General features: G+C 42.0%; 1 protein-coding gene across 3 annotated transcripts in view; it reads right to left on the bottom strand.

Annotated features, from left to right (window-relative positions):
* The window catches only part of SMAD4 (SMAD family member 4), a 74856-nt gene extending 54099 nt beyond the window's left edge, over positions 1–20757 (bottom strand). Inside the window, exon 1 of one of the 3 annotated variants that reach the window (XR_009545082.1) lies at positions 20303–20757. The gene's annotated coding sequence lies outside the window, so the exon portion shown is untranslated. Of the gene's footprint in view, positions 1–19961; positions 20091–20302 lie in introns of those variants that run through there. The other 2 variants (XM_060173894.1, XM_060173895.1) reach the window with 2 other exon arrangements.
* Positions 20758–21248: the final 491 nt, after the last annotated feature.

The raw sequence follows: 21248 nt of genomic DNA, 5'->3' as shown, positions 1-21248 counted from the left end.
AGTGAATGAGATGTTTTTGACGCATTACAAGACACATGCGTGCTACAGCTGGGAACATGTGCTGAGTGAAAACCAGTCACAAAATGTCACATATTATATCAACCCTGGAGGCAAATAATAATAATAATAATAATAATAATAATTACCCCACTACCAAGTTAATAAAAACTCAAGGCAAAATGTGTTTTAGGGGGCCAGGCAGTTGAGCAGGTTAAGCGCACACGGCGCTTAAGAAGAGCACAGTGCAAGGATCCTGGTTCAAGCCCCCAGCTCCCCCCCTGCAGGGGGAGGCCACCTCACAAGTGGTGAAACAGGTCGTTCTCTCCCCCGTCTTCCCTTTCTCTCTCAATTTCTCTCTGTCCTATCCAACAACAGCAATAACAATAATAACAACAACACAAGGGGGGAACTCCAGGAGCAGTGGATTCATAGTGCATGCACCGAGCCCCAGTGATAACCCTGGAGGCAAAAAAAAAAAAAAAGCTGTTCTTTTAATGATCTTTATTTGTTGTTAAACTATAAGCCATCATCCTCTTATTAAACTCACATGATTCTCTACCATCATCATCTTGACCCACCTCCCTTCTGTGCTCCCAGTCACTGTTTTAATTTTGGGTTGCCATAGAATTTTGATCAGTTACCTGATATTTAACAAGTACATCCTGCTATTGTTATCTGCTTTACATAGATGTTTCCGCTACTAATTATAAACCACTTAAGGAGAACTATTTCTTTTATGTTTCTAAATACTTAGTACTTGCCACATTCAATAAGTAAATCCTGAAGGCATACTTTCCAGGTAGCCACAAGTGCCTGCATAGAAGAATTTTCCAGTCAGAAAACTGGATTAGAGTCCCAGAACTCATACTAAGTCATTAGACAAATTACTTAGATACTCTGAGCCTGCATTAAAAAGGAATGTGTGTGGGGTCAGCAAAATGGATAATCTGGATAGTGCACCTACTCTGTCATGTGTGTAACCCAGGTTCAAACACACAGCACTCACAGAATTGAAAGATCTACAGAAGTGCCTAAATCGAAGAAAAACCATTCTTTGAAAATTAATATTTTTTTTCACTTGAGAGACAAACTAGAACACTGCTCCATCCTTTTATGTGATGCTGGAATCGAAACCAGGGCCTCAGTGCAGGCAAGGCAGGTACCACTGATCCATTCCCAAGACCTTTCTTTCACTGTTTTCAGGGGAGAGCAGCTTCGTGAAACACATTATATAATTTTCTGTATTTTCCCTTGTTTAAATTTGTCAAAAAAAGAAATTAAGAGACCAGGAACAGAAGTAAACCACTCACCTAGGACTCAAAACATACCCAGGCAAAGCACATACATGAACAGATACAAAGAAATGTCCTGAGGAGTGTCCACATGGACCCCATTCCGGTGGGTAGCCACCACTCACTCCTGGCAGAAGTGGCCTCTGAGAATTATAGCCACAGGCTGTCTAACCTTTGGCTGTCTGATGTTTGGTGCCCATTAGTAAGTGAAATCATCTTTAAGTATTGGCAACTATTATACTTTGAAGAAAAAGGGGGAGAAACACACCCCCCAAAAACAAAACCAAATAAACAAAAAAGAAAACCCCACACACACCTTTAACCCAAATGTGGCCCAAGAGAAACAAAATTTGAAATTATTTATTTGTGCAAGGAACCGGGGTTCAATGCGCAACCCTCCATCCCACCCCCAGTTTGCCACCTGCAGGGGAGATGCTTCACAAGTTGTGAAGCAAGTCTGCAGCTCTCTCCCTCTCTCCCTCTATCTCCCTCTACTTCCTCTGCCACCAGGAGCAGTGGGTTTATAGTGTTAAAAGCACATAGCCCCAGCGATAACCCTGGAGGAAAAAAAGTGAGACAGACACAAAGAGGAAGAGAGATCTGCAGCAATGTTTCACCACTCACGCAACCCCTCCACCCTCATAAAGGCGGGGACAGAGGGTTTCAACTAGGGTCCTTGTGAACAGTAATGTGTGCACTCGACAGATTGTACCACCACCAGCCCCACTCCCTATTTTGAGAATTTTGAGTGCCAACTTTAGGACAACTTCAGTTTCTGGACTGGAAACTCTAGGGAACAGGGTGGTACATGTCTAAGCCATCATTAATGCCCAATTCCTAGGACATGCTAAGCAGTCCTGGCTGTCAAATGAATGCATTTCCGTTCACTACATGCTTTCAGGTTCATGGTGATGTTATTTCTTTTGCTTAAAACATCCAGGCCCATATGTTGCCCACTCAGTAAAGGTCTAGTCATTTTTTTTTTTAGAGTTATTAATGGTGGAGTGAGGAGAAGGTGCATATACAATGCTGGGAATCAAATTCAGAACCTCATGCATTTAAGTTCAGAGTTCTAACTTCTGTGCCACCTCTGATCTCTTAGGTTTTCTTCTCCTCATTGTATTCCTATGACCACGAAGACCTGAAATATTAGTTCCTAGCATTAAAAAAAAAAATGGCAGTGCTTTGATGTTCTCCTACACTAGATTTTTTTCTTAGGTTGTATGGAATAATGGTAGACAAAAAAAAAAAAAATGAGACGGGTATAAATAAAATTAAATGCTTAAACTAAATCTCTAGCAGAATGACCGGGCAAATTAACAGTCTTATAACCCTCCCATCTATAAAATGGGAACAACTTCCGCCTTGTCAGTTTTACTACTTTACTGCAGTAATCAAATGCAACAATGTACATAAAAGCAACTTGGGAACCATTAGTTGACCAACTTTATTAAGAATATTACAAACACTATATTGTGTGCAAAATAAGTAGCATATGATCAGCAAATGGCTTTAAGACTGGGGGGGGGAGGACACAATGCACTGGGCAGGCTTTTTAGTGCCTTACTCCCCAAGTCCCAGGTCCAACCACTGGGATGCACATAAATTAGAGTTGAGCAGCACTCTGGTTTCATTAAAACAAAACAAGCCTTTAAGAAAAGGAAATGGCTTTAAGTTCCATCAATGGCCCCATGCTATTTTTGCAACAAATAGTTTATATCACCTTATTAGCGACCTTCCAAGTTCCAACCAAGGAGAGATAGCATCATCGTTATGCAAAAAGACTCATGCCTGAGACTCCAAAATCCCAGGTTCCATCCCCTACACCACTGAGCTGTACTCTGGTAAAATCTGAGCTGAGCTGTACTCTGGTAAAAAATGATGATGGGGAGTCGGGCTGTAGCACAGCGGGTTAAGCGCAGGTGGCACAAAGCACAAGGACCAGCATAAGAATCCCGGTTCGAACCCTGGCTCCCCACTTGCAAGGGAGTGGCTTCACAAGTGGTGAAGCAGGTCTGCAGGTGTCTATCTTTCTCTCCCCTCTCTGTTTTCCCCTCCTGTCTCCATTTCTCTCTGTCCTATCCAACAACAACGACAACAATAATAACTACAACAATAAAACAACAGGGGCAACAAAAGGGAATAAATAAAATAAATAAAAAATATAATGATGATGATGACAGCCTATCTATTAAGATTAACATATAATAAAATCTGCGTTTTAGCTAAAATGTCAACCATATCAAATTTACTTATTTATTTTTAATGTTGCCAGTATTATCACTGGGGTTCAGTGCCTACATGACTAATCTGCCACACCCAGAAGTCATTTATTTCTTTTTTATTATTATTATTTCCTTATTTTTGATGGAGACAGAAAAAAATTGAGATGGAAAGGGGAGACAGAGGGAATAAAATAGAAAGAACTTACAGCACTGCTTCACTACTTATAAAGCTTTCCCCCTGCAGGTGGAAACCAGGGGCTTGAACCTGGGTCCTTACACATGGTAATGTGTGTTTTCTACCTGTCATGCCACTGTCTGGTCCCAGGCATATCAAATTTAGAAATTACAATAAAGAAGTTAGATGCCTGCATTTATATGGAGAATCATTATCATTAATATAATAGCTACATTATAATAGTCTGTCCAAAGCAGGTGTGTTGCTTTGGTAACTCCAAGAGCAAAAGGTGACTGCAATAAAGTGACATGGATTTTCCAGATATAGTGAACTCTATAAAATTCCAAATACAGGGGGTCAGGAGGTAGCGCAGAGGGTTAAGTGGACGTGGCATGAAGCACAAGGACCAGCATAAGGATCCCAGTTCGAGCCCCTGGCTCCCCACCTGCAGAGGAGTCGCTTCACAGGCAGTGAAGCAGGTCTACAGGTGTCTATCTTTCTCTCCCTGTTTCTGTCTTCCCCATCTTTCTCTCTGTCCTATACAATGACAACATCAACAACAACAACAATAATAATAACTATAGCAACAATTAAAAAAAAAACAAGGACAACAAAAGGGGGGGGAAAGCATGTGGCTTGAGATGCAATGACCAGCATAAGGATCCTGGTTCGAGCCCCCAGCTCCCCACCTGCAGCGAGGTGCTTCACAGGCAGGTCTGCAGGTGTCTTTTTCTCTCCCTTTGTCTTCCCCTCCTCTCTCCATTTCTCTCTGTCCTATCCAACAACGACGACATCAATAACAACAACAATAATAATTACAACAATAAAACAACAAAGGCAACATAAGGGAATAAATAAATAAATACTTTTTTAAAAAGCTGGTGTAGCACAATGTAAAAAAAAAATTCCAGGAGTTGTAGCACAGCAGGTTGAGCACAGGTGGCACAAAGCGCAATGACTGGAGTAAGGATCCCGGTTTGAGCCCCGGGCTCCCCACCTGCAGGGGAGTCGCTTCACAGGTGGTGAAGCAGGTCTGCAGATGTCTATCTTTCTCTCCCCCTCTCTGTCTTCTCCCCCTCTCCATTTCTCTCTGTCCTATCTAACAACAACGACATCAATAACAATAGTAACTGCAACAACAACAACAAAAAAGGGGCAGCAAAAGGGAAACTAAATTTAAAAAATTCCAAATACAGCAACTTTACTAAGAAACCAAATTAAGTGTGGTCCAGGAGGTGGCACAGTGGATAAAGCACTAGACTCTCAAGCAGGTGGTCCCAAGTTCAATCCCTGGGAGCACATGTACTAGAATGATGTCTGGTTCTTTCTCTCTCCTCCTATCTTTCTTGTTAACAAATAAAAAAGGAAGGAAGGAAGGAAGGAAGGAAGGAAAAGAAAGAATAGGAAAGAAAGAAAGAAGAAAGAAAGAAAGAAAGAAAGAAAAAAGGAAGGAAAGAAAGAAAGAAGGAAGGAAGGAAGGAAGGAAGGAAAGAAAGAAACCAAATTAAGAGGAACTTAAGTCCTAAAAGAAGGAAGGAAGGAAGGAAGGAAAGAAAGAAACCAAATTAAGAGGAACTTAAGTCCTAAAAGACTGAGTATGTTGATATGAGTTAGGTTCTGGATTAATTACAAGTTTTTTGTTGTTGTTGTTTTACCAGAACTGCTCAGCTCTGGCTTATGTCGATGTGGGGGATTGAACCTGGGACTTGAGAGCCTCAGGCAGCATGAAAGTCTCTTTGCATAACTATTATGCTATACCCCCACCCACACATTTTACTTCTACACAACTTTCTGGGACAAGTAGTCCAGTTCTTCACTCTAGGTTACCTCTGGCCCCACCCACCAGGGCCCTCCCACTAATTTCCACGGTGTCCCTTTAAAAAGCAGTACTTGGGGTGGTCCAAGAGGTGGTGTAGTGGATAAAGCACTGGACTCTCAAGCATGAGGTCCCGAGTTCAATCCCCAGCAGGACACGTACCAGAGTGATGGTTGGTTCTTCCTTTCTCTCTTCCTATCTTTCTCATTAATAAAAAGACAGGGCACCAGGTGGGGGTATAGCATAATGGTATGCAAAGAGACTTTCATGCCTGAGGCTCTCAAGTCCCAGGTTCAATCCCCCACACTGCCATAAGCCAGAGCTGAGCAGTGCTCTGGTAAAAGAGGAGAGGAGAGGAGGGGAGGGGAGGGGAGGGGAGGGGAGGGGAGGGGAGGGGAGGGGAGGGGAGGGGAGGGGAGGGGAGGGGAGGGGAGGGGAGGGGAGGGGAGAGGGTGGTAAAGCCTTGGAGAAACAAAAATAAATAAGTAAATTGAAAGCAAGACTACTGTACTGAGCATCACATACTAGAAGATTCAAACATATTATTACACTAAGCAATAGATGTCAGAGGAGCTGAAGTGATTTGGGATCATAAAGTCAACAGCAAAGTCAAGTCTCAGCACAATTTAACAGTCAGGATGGGGATAGACTATGTCATAGTGACAGTGACAACACCCCCCCCCCCAACTATCAGTGTCTTAAAACAAAGGTTTCTTTTCTGCCTAAGTTGAAATATATTCATTACAAACTGGCAACACTATCCACTGTCATCTCTCAGACATTAGGCAAACAAAAACAAAGTATCCATCTCTACATATGTCCTTAAATGTCTTTTAAGTATCTTGCTATTATTTGACTGACCAGTCATATAGGACTATCTGGTTCTCAACAAGAACTGTGCCTCCTCTCCTCTCAGGAAACACTTGGCAATACTTAGAGACATTTTTGATTGTTACAACTTGAATAGGAAAGTGGGAGGAAGAATACTAGGTATCTTGTGGATTGCTACTAAACATTCTGAGACAGCCTCCCACAATAAAATCCAGCTTAAAATTTCAATACCAGTAGGCTGGATGGTGGCTCACCCAGAAGAGAACACATTACTATGTGTAAGTACTACCCAGGTTCAAATCCCACCCTCATGCTCTATGAGCAGTGGAGTAGTCCTACAGAAATCTCTCCTCTCCTGGGAACTCAAACCCCACAGGCATAAAAGTCTTTTGCTTAACCATTATGCTATCTCCCTGCCCCCTCTAAACTGGATTTTTTTCAGTCAAGTAAATATAAGGGGTGAATAAAAGAGTCTATTTAAAAATGACAAACCTCCTAGATAGGTTAATTGATGAAAAAAGATATCGATTTAAAAGCAGTTGAGCAATGGGTTCCATTTCTAATACACTGAGTTTGAGGCACTCAGTAGAGAAATTAGGACTATTAGAAAACCTCTCACATACAGGTGCTAAATTCACGGCCTAGAACAAACTACCCCAAAGGAGAGGGGTAATGGGAAGCAGAAAGTCAGCAAAAAGACAGAGGCTTATTCTTATATCTGTATTCTTTGTCTGTTTCATCTCTATAATCTTGCCATTAATCACAAGCTGGTCAAGGGTCATATGGAAGAATTAATGGATTGGGATGCCAAATAACCAAGTTAATTAAGATTCTCACTGTCCAGGCAGTGGCACACTAGGATGAGCACACACATCACCATGAGTGAAGATCAGGATTCAAGACCTCAGTTCCTGCCTGCAGGCGAGGGAGGAGATTCATAAGTGGTGAGTAAGTGCTGCAGGAGTCTCTATCCCTCTATCTCCTCTTCCCTCTCAATTCCTGTCTTTTCAAATTAAAAGATAATAATAAATAAATGTTTTTAAAAGCTTCTCACTGTCCTGAGAGTTTCTCATGGAAATCCATAAACTTGCATGAATTCTGACACTTTTTTTTCCTAACTGCTCGCCTGTTTACTTCTGAATTAGTTTCATATCTGTGAAACCAATACACAAACATAGTTTATACAAGTTAGAGATATTCTGATCAACAATGAATAAACTATTTAGTATGGGAATATCTGGGGGGAGCTTTTAAATTTAGCAAGGAATACAAAGAAGTTAACAGGTAAATATAACATTAGAAAGTCTAAGGACAGGTTTACAGCAGAAAAGAAGAAAGTACACAGGCTGAGTTCAACTGCCTGCAGCACAAGTACAGCCTAGATCCTAAGCAAAGGAACAACCAAGAGCCTCAGCTCAGACTTGTCAAGCAGCTTGCAGTTAGAAGAGAACATCAAGGGAGTCGGGCAGTAGTGCAGTGGGTTAAGCGCATGTGGCACAAAGCTCAAGGACCGATGAAAGGATCCTGGTTCAAGCCCCCGGCTCCCCACCTGCAGAGGCGTCGCTTCACAGGTGGTGAAGCAGGTTTGCAAGTGTCTTTCTTTCCCCCTCTCTGTCTTCCCCTCCTCTCTCCATTTCTCTCTGTCCTAACAATGACGACATCAATAACAACAACAATGATAACTACAACAATGAAACAACAAGGGCAACAAAAGGGAATAAATAAGTAAATAAAAGAAAAAAATTTTTTTAATAAAAAAAAAGAGAGAGAGAACATCAGGAAATCAGGCAGTAGTGCAGCAGGTTAAGCGCACATGGCACAAAGCACAGGGACCAGCGTATGGATACCGGTTCGAGCCCCTGGCTCCCCACCTGCAGGGGAGTTGCTTCAAAGGCGGTGAAGCAGGTCTGCAGGTATCTATCTTTCTCTCCCTTTCTCTGTCTTCCCCTCCTCTCTCCATTTCTCTCTGTCCTATCCAACAACGACATCAACAACAATAAAACAACAAGGGCAACAAAAGAGAATAAATAATAGAAAAAAGACACAGCTGAGCAGTGTTCTGGCCTCTGTACCTCTCTCATTAAAATAAATAAATGAATGAATAAATTTTTTTTTTTAAAAAAGAGAATACCGAAGAGCATAAGGATTACAAGTCCAGATATTAATGAAACAAAAAATCTGACTTGGAATAATATAATCAAAGCAACAAGAAGATTTTCTTGTGACAATATGAATTGCAAGGGACAAACATGTTTCTTATTTACACATAGATCTTACATCTATTGTGTTGGTATGCTAACTTCATTGAAAATAATCTGATTTGGAAATTTTTTTTCCCCTGGATTAACAGAACGTGTTAAAAAAAAAAAAAATCAACGGGGCCAAGAACTAGTTCACCTAGAAAAGCACACACTTTACCATGTCCAAGGGCCTGAGGGTTCGAGTCTGAGAGCACTGCATACCAGATACTGCACAGAGGGAGCTTCACATACAGTGGAGCAGTGCTGGGGCCTTTCTCTTTCTTTCTCCCTGTTTTTCACTCTCTATTTAAAAAAAGAAATAGATAAAGAGAAAGAGAGTGAGAAAGGGAGTGAGAAATAAGGAAAGAAAGAAAAAAAGGTAGGTAGGTAGGTAGGTAGGTAGGTAGGTAAGTCCACCAAGAGTGATAGAAATATGCAGGTGTGGAGCCTGCGGTAACAACCCTGGGGGGGGGGGGTGGGAATCAAAGCCCTGTTGCTAACATCTGCATTCTGCCTGATAGATGTATTTCCCATTCTGTACACTACGCTAACTTTGCAAGATTTCTCCAGGTGGGCCTGTGGGACAAACCAGACAAATTGGAGTCATTTTCTATTTACCCAATAGTTTCAAAGATAGGAAAAAAAAAAAAAAAAGTCAAGCTCCAAGAACTCTGTTGACAATTCAGAGGAGGAAAGTTCTCTTTCTGATGGACTTGAAGCTGACAAGAAGGGAAGCAAGGTTCGGAGATAAGACTTTTGGTTGTGACCTTAGACCCTACCCTCTGAGTCTAGTTCTATTTCCAGAGCAAGTTAGTGAATTCTTATTAAAGCTTAACTATTTAATGTTTTCCAATGTATAACTGAACCAAAATTCAGTAACATTCTCAGAATTAGCATGGATGCAATACAAGCTAAACAATCGAGCCTATCAGTAATCTAGTCAAGAATATGCGTAACTAGTTACTTTAAACTGCTTGTCAAACTCTCTGGTTTCAGGTCCCCTTATTTACAATCTCAGTCACTGAGAATGCCAAATAGCCTTTGCTTATGTCAGTTACATCTACTGACATTTATTTACTTACTTAAAATCAAAACAGATTATCAACTTTATTTAAAATAATAAACCCATTATGCATGTGTTTTATGAAAAACTACTTTCCAAGACAGAAAAACCAAGTCAGTATTTAGAGTGAGGTTTTTTTCATTTGTAAATTTCTTTAATGCCCAACTTAATGGAAGATAGCTGCATTGTCATATCTGTTTCTGCATCCAATCTGTTGTGTTGTGTTACCTGGGTTAAAGTATGTGGAGGAAACGGACAGACCTCATACATAGAAGTAGTTGGAAGTGAGAACTATCATAATAGGCTTTTCAGACGACAGTAGTTATCGTCTATTCAGCACTAAAGTTCAACAAATGATAGTTCTTAGGGGCTAACTGCAATGTGCAACATAAAATCACAGCAATAAACATTCTGGCTCTGTTACATAAAGATCCACTAGTCTATATGATACTTGGATTAGTCTATATGGATTTCCTAACCATGCGATATTTTGTACTGTTACTTGTATGTAAGTATGTATGTAACATGTTCTATATGTTCATATATGTTATATATTTGTAAATATTCATTTATATAGCAGAGTGTGTCAACACTTGGAAGATATGTTTAATTCTATACATGTATCTAACTATAAATTCAGTACATGAAGTTAAACTCAAAGTGAGAGTGTATGTGTCTATGTAATTAAGTCATATTCCTTAATATCAATTCCCATCTCACTAGGAAAGTCTTAAACTTCAGAAACTGGTAAACCCACAGGTAATAGATAACAGATAATCCAAAATTCTAATTTTCCCAAAACAAAAGATCAGATTTTATTAATGGCAACAAAATTACTTTCTTTAAATTGGTAGGCTTACATTGTTGGTTAGTATGTAAATTGATCCAACCCCTGTGGAGAGGAGTCTAGAGAACTCTTAGAAGGCTAGAAGTAGACCCGATAACCCTGCAATTCCTCTCCTGGGGATATATCCTAAGGAACTAAACACACCCATCCAAAAATATATGCATGTAACCAACGCAATGATTGCCACCTCAACATGCTTCACCTCAGACTGTGTCCAGAGACTTCACGTGTGGAATGACAACCCTTCAGCTTCATTACTCGAGTGAGACCTTTCCTTTTATAGTACACTCTAATTTCATCTCAGGTAGTTCACTTTCTAACAAAGTCCCACATCGTAGATATACACCAGTTTCTGTGAGAGAGAGCTTATGTTCACATGTATCTATAAACTACTGCAAAATATATACCTGAAAGCAGAAGTTCACTAGAGTTTGTAGTGAGTACCTCCCTAACACTTCCTCTCCACTATTCCAAGCTTGGGATCCATGATTGCTCAACAAATTGTTTGGCTTCGTATGTTAACTCTCTTTTCAATCACCAGGTTACAGATGCCACCAGGATGCTGGCCAGGCTTCCCTGGATTGAAGACCCCACCAATGTGTCCTGGAGCTCAGCTTCCCCAGAGACACACCTTACTAGGGAAAGAGAGAGGCAGACTGGGAGTATGGACCGACCAGTCAACGCCCATGTTCAGCGGGGAAGCAATTACAGAAGCCAGACCTTCTACCTTCTGCAACCCTCAATGACCCTGGGTCCATGCTCCCAGAGGGCTAGAGAATGGGAAAGCTATCATGGGAGGGGGTGGGTTATGGAGATTGGGTGGTGGGAATTGTGTGGAGTTGTACCCCTCCTACCTTATGTTTTTGTTCATTAATCCTTTCGTAAATAAAAAATTAAAAAAAAAAAAATATATATATATATATATGCATGTACCTATATTCATAGCAGCACAATTTGTAATAGCCAAAACCTGTAAGCAAACTAAGTGTCCAACAACAGATGAGTAGCTAAAAAAGTTGTGGTATATATATATATATATATTACTCAGCTATTAAGAATAATGAATTCACCTTCTTCACTTCATCTTAGATGGAGCTTGAAGGAATCATGTTAAGTGAGATAATCCAGAAAGAGAAGGATGAATATGGGATGATCTCACCCATGGACAGAAGTCGAGAAATAAGAATAGAAAGGGGAAATTTGCACAAAGTAGAACTTGGACTGTGTTTGGTTTATTGCACCAAAGTAAAGGGCAGAGAGGGGAGGGGTTCACATCCTGGTGTATGATGGTGGAGGAGGACCTAGACCGGGGGTGAGATGTTTTGCATAGAACAGAAATGTTTCACAAGTATCAACACATGTATTTACTGTAAACCACTAATCCCCAATCAAAAAATATATAAGAAAAACCTCTAAAAAAACACTACAAAAAATAAAAACTCATACATAAAAATAAATCACTCATTGTCAAATGTCCAAATCTGAATAACTATGATCCACCTAGAAGTCAATATTTAAAGTAAAATTTAAATTGGTATTGTACAAAAATGCAGCCTAGTTTGCGATTCAACTACACAAATACTTTTCCTAGAGATGTATTTTAAACTTCAACGTACAAAAGTACTTTATGGACACTTACATCTAATCACACTGAATAATAAAAAGACATGAACTCCTGAGCCAGCAAGAAGCTTCTGTGCTGTAGTGTCTTTCTTTCTCTCTTGTGTCTTTCTTTCTAGCTAAACAAGTCAGCCTGGAATATGGATGCTCCACTGACAGAAAAAAAAGAGGGAAGGAGGGAGCGAGGGAAAAAGAGGGAAGAAGATAGAGGGGAAAAAAAGATATGCAATTCAGAATGAAATTTTCTTTTAATTTTTTAATTTATTTTATTTTATGTATTGGATAGAGACAGCCAGAAATCTAGAGGGAAGGGAATGATAGGGAGAGACAGAGAGACACCTGCAACATAGCTTCACCACTCACAAAGCTTTCCTCCTGCAGGTGGGGACTACGGACTCGAACCCAGGTCATTGCTCTTGTGGGCTCAACCACCCTGAAATTTTCTTAGTTAAAACTTTCTAGAAGATAATAGAAATAATAATAATAAAAAGGAGAGAACTAGCACCAGAACATCACTCTGAAACACACAATTCGAAGGATCAAACTAAGAACCTCATGATTGTAAACCTAGTGATTTAGCCACTGTGCCACCTCCAAAGCTGTTATAATTAAAACTTTTCAGCAAGGATTTTCTTCAGGGAAACTGGCATTTTTGTTCTAATATTTTTTTGTCTTTATTTACTTATTATTTGTTCAAACCAGAGAGAAACTGAGAGGGAAGGAAGAGACAGCGAGAGGAGGGGGGGGGGAAGGGGAGAGGTAAGATATCTGCAGCACTGCTTCACTATTCATGAAGCTCCCATCCTGAGGGTAGGAAGAAGAGCTTGAACTTGGGTCCTTGCACATTGTAGCATATGCATTCAACCTGTCCTAGTACTTCAATTTGTGTCTGTGTCTAGCTAGGAAAAACAGTAAGAAATCTCATACAGTTTGGGCTACTTACTATCTTGATTCAGGCAAAGATGTCAGTGGTTTGCCCACAATTGCTTCTTCACTATTCCTGAAAATAGCAGCAGAGTAAAATGACAAATGCTACCTCAGTATCATTATAAAACATTTTTTATTTTGTGAACCCTCTTAAAGACAAGGGTTATGGAGATCTCACAGGAGACTGTGGACCATGCTTTGAGAAACACCGTCTTAAAAAAGATTGGAAAGAGAGGCCAGGGAGTGACACACTTGGTTAAGTGCACACATTACAGTGTGCAAGGACCCAGGTTCAAACTCCTGGGCCCCACCTGCAGGGGGAAAGCTTCACAAGTAGTGAAGCAGGGCTGCAGGTGACTGTTTCTCTCCCTTTCTATCAGCCCTCCTCTCACTTATGCTGTCTTTACCCAGTAATAAATAAATAAATTAAATATTTAAATAAAAGATAAATAACAAGAAAAAATATTGGGAGGAAAGGCGAATTCTAACAAGTGATAACTGAAAATACTACTGATAAAACCTCTCAAATAAAGGAGTCTATCAATCCTACTGACAGATAACAATAAAGGGACCCTCTCTTCAAAAAGCACTCCAGAGTCTGAGGTGCTATCAGTTCTACGAAGCACTGATCTACTCTATGTGCTTCACTGTAGAAATCATCAGACAAGATAGTGACATCAATTACAATTATCAGGGAACTATGCGAACCACTAAGAAGACAGGATTCAAGGATGTACTTCAATGATAGAACACATACTTTGTATTTATGAGGCCCTGCATTTTGTACCCACCCAGCAGTGACAAAGACGACAAGAAAAAGCTAATTACATGAAGCTACAGCTTTCTCTTTACAATTAGCCAGCTGCTTAATTTCAACATCTGTACACATAAAATCCCTCAACTAATTTTAGGCCCTATCTATAACACAGATGCATCCAGTGTGTTAACATACAACGATCTCTAGCTAATCATACCCCTTCAAATACTAGTTCCACCAGATGATTCAGCCACTGCAATATAACTGGCCACCTATTGATATCAAGTGTTCTAGAATTCAATAGTGAAGACCAGAGACAAATACTCTTAACGCATCAACATTTAGAAACAAATTTTTACTTTAAAAAGACCTGAACTGGGGGCTGGGTGGTGGCACAGCAGGTTAAGCACACACAGCACAAAGCACAAGAACCAGAATAAGGATCCCCGTTCGAGCTCCTGACTACCCACATTCAGATGGTGAAGGAGGTCTGCAGGTCTTCTCTTCCTCTCCCAACTTCTCTGTCCTATCCAACAACAACGACAGCAATAACAACAACAATAACAAAAACGATAAATAACTAGGGCAACAAAAGGGGGAAAACGGCCTCCAGAAGCAGTGGATTCGTGCTACGAGCGATAACCCTGGAGGCAAAAAAAAAAAAAAAAAAAGCTGAACTGACATTCATCCACATTGAGATACAGAAATCACACCTTACTGGAAAGACAAGATACTCAATAGCAGACATTTTAGATTATATTAATTCTAAATATGCAAATTAGCATTCAATAGATTTGCAGTAAATTACTCCAATCATTGCAGTGCACCAATGATTGCAAAGACAAGTCTATTATACTAAAACAAATGAAGCAATAAGGACAAAATAATATACAAAGCTTTTAAAATCAAGAGGTACTTTCATTATAATTTACAGTCACATGCCTCCTCTCCTATTCCATTCTGAATCAGTGTGTATAACAGAATGGTGTGTAAAGACAGAACAAAGAAAGAATACTGCTTTGTTTTTTAATAGCTCTTCCAGAAGCAGATGCCAATACTTGGGATATTTCAGGTGCTGTAAGTGGAGAATTAAACACATCCCTCAGATCACTGGTGAAGGATCTTCTTTCTGCCAAGGGCTATTTGTATGTTTATAATATCATTCACAGGCCATACAAAAACTATCAACTTAAAAATTAGCACTTAATGTTGCTGTAGAAAAAAAGCTGTGACTGCCTTAGCAGGGCCAAACCAAATGATTTTGTGGACCATATGTTCCCCACTCCTGCCCTAGATAATCTCTAGAAAACTAACAGATAACTAACTGGACTTGGTGAGCCACCACCTCAGTGTATGTTAACCCCTGACAGCAAAAGTTAAATCAATACAGCTTGTTCCCAAGAACCAGAGAATGACAAACTAATTGGCAGCTAAAAATGTTTGTACTTCCCAAGCACATTACCTACCATCTAAGAGGACCAAACTCTATTAGGAACTTAGATGCTAATTTTGGTACTAAGACAAGTCTTTACACTCTAAAAGGAGTTATTTAGAACAGTTTTCCTAGTTTTCATCATGGGAAAGATAGCTTCCTAAAATTGGCTACCTGATTCTTCAAATAAACTGAAAATGAAGAAAAAAGCAAAGAGGGGAGAAACCAAATAAGGGAAGGGGACAGACTTGAAGCAAAACAAATGTGACAATTCTTTTAATGGTCCCAGTAAGTTAGAGGTGAGGTGATTACCTTATACATACATATATCATTGTATTAAAGAATGTAAAGTCAACACAAAGGAAATGATTTGGGGGAAAAAAACTGTTAAAAAACTGCTCATAGCTCAATCACTTCAGAACTTCGATCTGTTTACACTCCAGACTGCCTGCATCACAATTTCTGGGAATGGGGTCCAGCCATCAGTATTTTGTAAAGTTTCCCAAGAGATTTCAAAGTGCTGCCAAGGTTGAGAACTACCGCTTAAACCTAAGGAGTAAAAAAGTTAAAAAAAAAAATCTTAACAATTATATGCTTTCCAAACTGCAAAAACAACAGAGTAGGGAGTCAGGCGGTAGCGCAGCAGGTTAAGCACATGTGGCGCAAAGCACAAGGACCGGAATAAGGATCCCGGTTCGAGCCCCCGGCTCCCCATCTGCAGGGGAGTCGCTTCACAGGCGGTGAAGCAGGTCTGTCTTTCTGTCTTTCTCTCCCCCTCTCTGTCTTCCCCTCCTCTCTCCATTTCTGTCTTATCCAACAACAACGACATCAATAACAACAACAATAATAACTACAACAACAATAAAAAGACAACCAGGGCAACAAAAGGGGAAATAAATAAAATAATAAAAAAAGAATTAAAAAAAAAAAGAGTGACAGAGATGTAGTTCAGTGATGGAACCATGCTTCTTCTCATGTAGAAGATCCTGGATTCAACCCTGGCATTACCCAAAATAATGTAACAATGAAGTTTATTTTTCCTTGAGCTTAAATAGTTATCAATTATAAACTGATTAAGTAGCAGTGGAGAAAGCACTGGACTTACACATGAGGACCTGAGTTTCATCCCCAACATAGCATGCACCAGAGTGATGGTCTGGGACGGTCTCTCTCTTTCTACTTCTCTCCCTCTCTCTCCACCCCATAAATAATTATGTTTAAAAAGTTATAAAATAGGGTGGTTGTAGATAGCATAATGGTTATGCAAAGAGACTCTCATGCCTGAGACTCAAGTCCAGGTTCAATCTCCTGCACCACCATAAGCCAGAGTATCTCTGTGTCTTTCTCTCTCTGCATCTCTCTCAAAAATAAATAAGTAAAATAATTTTTAAAAAGAACAAAACAGAAAAATGACCTTAAAAAAGTTATAAAATAAGATGTGACAACAGACATCTTGAAATACTGACAAGACCAAAGGTACAATTCCAGACAGTAGATATTCCTTTTTAATTTTTTAATTATATATATATATATTTATTTATTTATTTATTGGATAGAGACAGCCAGAAATCTAGAGGGTAGGGAGAGACAGAGTGGAAGAAAGACAGACACCTGCAACTCTGCTTCACCACTCGCAAAGCTTTCTCCCTGCAGGTGGGGACTGGGGGCTTGAACCCAGGTCCTTTAGCATTGTAACATGTGCACTCATCTAGGTGCACCACCACCCGGCCCCCGACAATAGGCATTCTTTACAGTAAGTCTCTACCTTATTTATGACAAAATCTGCAGTAGCAAATCAAGACTTGTAAAAGTCTAACCAAAATCTTAGTTTCACATAGGCAAGCACTTATCCTGGTTTCTAGTCACTCTCCTGGTTGAAACAAATTTTCCCAGATGCCAATCACACCACATATGACCACAGGTGACACAACCTATAATACCCTGTTCCTCAGAAACTGGAATTCAGTCACATTTCCTATCACCAAAAATTCACACTGCGGGTAGATGAGAAAAGTAATCTGATGTCTGACTCACTGTACCAAGCATATGTTTTGGCATATTAGGGTACTGATGCAAATGTCAAAAGTACAGTGAGAGTGTGCTCAAGTGGAAGATAGCTAGATGTATTTGTCAACTGTCTAAAATTCTCATTTCAAACCAATCAAATCTCCAACTGTATCTACAATGGACTAAATCTGGTGCTACGTCGGTCTAACTCCATTAGCTCTCATATTGTGTAGAAAATGAAGTCACATGAGACTGTTTTCATCAGCTTATTTAAGATTTATTATTATTAACAAGAGGGGGATCCGAGTGATGCCAGAGACAGAACTCAAGACCTCATGCCTCCAAGTCCAAAGTTTTTTTTTAAGATTTTATTTATTTATTTATTATTAATGAGGAAGGAGAATCGAGAGGAAGAACCAGACATCGTGCTGCCGGGAATCAAACTTTGGACCTTATGCCTGAGAGTCCAATGTTTTACTGTCACTGCACCCTCCCTGCTCAACCTCATTCCCACTCCCGCTGGGGACTGCGAGATGAGACATTTGAGGGTCACCTTTAATTATTACTTAAAAAAACTAACTACACAATTTTCTAGGAAAAAAAAAAGAAATCAAATGTGTGTGATAATCACTGAAATGGTTAATAAGAAACATTTCAAAAACCATTCACTCTAAAATTACTAGGGATGGGGACACAGAACTTTGGTGGTGGGTGTAGTGTGCAGCTACATCTATGCGATCTTCTGATCTGTACACCATTACTAGATCACTAACACAAATTAAGTCAGAAAACACTTTTGCAAATAAATTACTGAATAGAAAGTGGAAAAGGCACTAGCTAGTAAGGGACAAAACAGAACTCAAATAAGTAAAGTCAAAACATATTAGAAGAACAAGTTCTTCCCAAAATAGGCAAAATTTTAGACAAGACTAAAAACTTGCATTCTAAATGCTTAAATATAGATTTTAAATGAGGCAGACAGATCCTACAGGGTTAACTGCCCTGTTAAGAGGCCTCAGCAATTCACAGCTCAATTAGAATAGTGCCTAATGATGTTACTATAACACCGGCTCAATCAGATAAAACAGCTTCCAAGCTGGAGAGCTGGAGTGTGACTGGGCATAAATTAGTTCAATTCTTGCACTTTAATTGGGGGTCTGCCGGGAACTCAGAAAAAGAATTCACATACAAATGGAAACAGAGCTTAACTAAAATGTAGTTTTAGTGAAGCATAGTTTTTTGGTTTTGTTTTTTTTTTTTAACAAACAAGATTTGCTGCTTCCTGATATAAGCAGAAATGTTTTGAGCAGCAAAGCCACCAGAAAAGGTAAGTGATCCACATAAAACGTATTCTGATAATTTTCAAAATGACTTTCTCAGCATAAATCTTCGTTCAATCTGAAACCGATTTGCAGGACTTTTCCCCAAGTCTGGGATTTATAATGGAGATACTTAAACAACAGTTTCTAGTTAGGCACCCCTGCTTAAAAAAATAATAATAATAAGATGCAGTATGTCTTTAAAGCAACCTCACCCAAAAGCCTGGAAAGCCAAGAAAAAGCCACTTCTATTAATAGACTCACAGATTGTAGTATCAATTTTCTCTCGAAAGGCACTTAGATTTAATTCCAACTTAAACCTACATAATTCATCCACCTATAACCAAACCATACTCCAAATCTTAAGTGCCTGGCCTGCCTGTATTCATACTGTGATGAACCCATTTAACAAAATCATGACATGACTGAACACTGAGAAATCATGCACTAGTCATATCTGAATTTTCCACTATAGACAGCATATAAGTCTTTGGTAGAAAAAGAAAAGTTACTCGTTAGAACTTTCTGTACCTAACTTGACATATATTTAGCCCCCGAACAACAAAGCAAAGGTAACTTAAGAAATCTAAAATAAAGTTATTCAGAGGCCATGTTCTAAATTTAAGCACTTCACGAAAGTATGCATTTCTGTATTTTCTGCTGGGGCCCAGTGGTTTCTGCCAGCGAAAGTACTGCGAATAAATCAAACTGCAACGAAGACTAAAAGAATGATAATTCTGGCAAAAATCAAAGGTCATTGACGGCACGTCTTCAGAAAGTCAATCCATACTGATGAAAATTATTACCCAGTCATTTTTTTTCCTTATTACTTAATAACCGGCAGTTTCACTTTGAACTGTGGTGCAAACTAAAAGGTAGCAAGAAACTCATTTCAAGACTAATTACAAATAAACGTGTGCGTGCAGTTATCTCAGTGGGGTCTTCAGCGGGGCTTCTTAGCGCCTCTTCATATCCGCAGGGACCTTTCAAAGTTAACCTAACACACTCTTTCTTTGGGGGGGGCGGATAGGAATAATCTAGCTTGAGAAATCGGAACAGCAGTTTGGGGCATGTGATGGAGCCACCGCCCTCCACCAGACACCAGTTTCACGCTCAGTAACTTGTAGTCCTGGCAGTGAGATTCCGCGACGACTTTTTCATGCCCCCACCGCCCTGTGCTGGTGGCGGGGGGGGGGGGGGGGGAGGGCAGGTTGCTAAGAAATGTGTCCCGCAGCCCGCCGTCACCCACAACACCTCAAACTAAGAAAACAAACCCCAGCCTGGGACACAAACTGCAATACACAACCAGGAAGAGAAAGCATGGGACAAAGGGGAAAACAAGATTGGGGGGGGGGGTGAAAGAAAGAAAGAAAAAGAGACAGACAGAAGAAATGAAGACACAGCACTGACCGCTTTCATTTAGACCTGGGCTACCGCGCCCCGCGAGGGAAACTCCTCCCGAGCAACAAAGACGAGCGGCCGCCGCCGCCGCGGGAGCCCCGTCCGAGTCCAACTTCGCGCCGCGACCGGCTGCGCCGAGTGGCCGGGGCCCGACGACCGAGCCCGGACCCGGGGACGCGCGGCACCGCGGCCCGGCTCGTCGCACCGGCGCGCTCGCTCTCCCGTCGCAGCCGGCGGCCCCCGCGCTCCCCGCCGCCCGGAGCCCGGAGCCCGGAGCCGCCCCGGGGTGGGGAAGCCGCGGGCGGGGTGCGCGGGCCCGGCCCGGGCAAGGGGAGGGGGCATGGCGTTACCTGGGCTGGGACGATGGAGAGGGGCGTCCACGCTCCTCCGGCGGCTGCTCGTCCACGGGGGCGCCGGGCCCGCGGCTCCCCCGGCGGCCAGGAGGCGCCTCGGCCCCCGCCCGGCCGTCCCGCTCAGGCCGCCCCTCTGGGCGCCGCGCCTCTGCCCGCGCGGGCCGGACCGCCTCGAGCTGCCGGGCCGCCCCGCGGCGGGGAGACCCTCGAGCTGGGCGCCCGACTCTCCTCTCCCGTTCCCGTCCCCTGGGCGGCCGTGGAGCCGAGGGGCGGGCGGGACCGGGCCTCCCGGCGAGAGCGGGCGGGCGCGATCACAGGCTCTGCCACCCGAGCCGCTCCGTTACCGCAGCGGCGGCAGCGAGCAGGGCCGTGTTGTTGCTGCCAACTTGTCGAGAGGCCACTGAGCATGCGCGAGCGGAGACCACATCCGGGTAATTTCAGGGTTTGGCCCTTTTTCCCCGCAGCTTTCCTTTCTCCGGACTGCCCCCGCCCCCCGCCCCGGAGTGACGGGAGGGTCGCTCTGCGCAGGCGCCAGCTGGGCAACCCTGGCGGCCAGGAGTCCTGACCTGGGCTCGGGCTGGGCGGGAGGGTGCTGCCCGGAAAGGGGGGTGGAAGGCGGGGGGGGGGGGTTGCCTGGAGGGAGTGGTCAGCAGAGGAATGGGCACAGCCCTCTGCAAAGCAGTCCACAGGCGCGCGGGAGAGCTGGGCACGTAGTGGGCGTCCGGCGAGTGTTGAGCGATCAGCCGGGGCTTGTTTTTGAGGACCTGCCTCTGCACGAATAAGAGACTTCAGCAGCTTCGCCCCGGGAGACGGCAGCGGGAGCAGCTTCCTCCGGGAAGCGGCTGCGGATGGCGGCCCCTTCCTTCTCTTTCCTCCAAACCAACCGCGGATCTGTAGATTCAAAGGTTCAAACTCGCTAGACAGCGCCCTGGGCTCGCAGGCC

The sequence above is a fragment of the Erinaceus europaeus genome, chromosome 15 (assembly GCF_950295315.1).
Source record: "Erinaceus europaeus chromosome 15, mEriEur2.1, whole genome shotgun sequence".
Classification (NCBI taxonomy): Eukaryota; Metazoa; Chordata; class Mammalia; order Eulipotyphla; family Erinaceidae; genus Erinaceus; species Erinaceus europaeus.
The sequence above is the reverse complement of the archived record's forward strand: the minus strand, read 5'-3'. Positions and strand labels throughout refer to the sequence as shown.